We start from the raw sequence: 377 nt of genomic DNA on the forward strand, positions 1-377 counted from the left end.
AAATACTGACGATTCCCTTGGGAATATTATCTGCTCAATCAAAAGACTACTAGTGTGTCCAATAATAAAAATAACAATCATAAAGTTGACAAATAAGACCATGAAAACAAAAGCAACTGCAGAAATTCCTCTTGCAATCAATACCACCTAGATCAATATTTCAGCTTTTAAGAACTCTGCAGCTGCACTGGTGATATGTGAGTATGTCGATACTATCCTCGCTATATTACCTACTCATCAATTTACATCAAGTCTATTCATTGCAGTAAAAAGAAAAAGTTCAACCAATGAACTTTAACCTGCATGACAGACCTCGCCCCCCACTGGCCTGTTCCCCTGTATATATAAAATAAGAAATGGACTGAATTGCAGAAAAA

General features: G+C 35.8%; 1 protein-coding gene across 1 annotated transcript in view; it reads right to left on the bottom strand.

Annotated features, from left to right (window-relative positions):
- LOC119581941 (synaptobrevin-like) overlaps positions 1 to 377 on the bottom strand; it is a 23,470-nt gene that overhangs the window by 22,426 nt on the left and 667 nt on the right.

This window comes from Penaeus monodon, chromosome 15 (assembly GCF_015228065.2).
Source record: "Penaeus monodon isolate SGIC_2016 chromosome 15, NSTDA_Pmon_1, whole genome shotgun sequence".
Taxonomy (NCBI): domain Eukaryota; kingdom Metazoa; phylum Arthropoda; class Malacostraca; order Decapoda; family Penaeidae; genus Penaeus; species Penaeus monodon.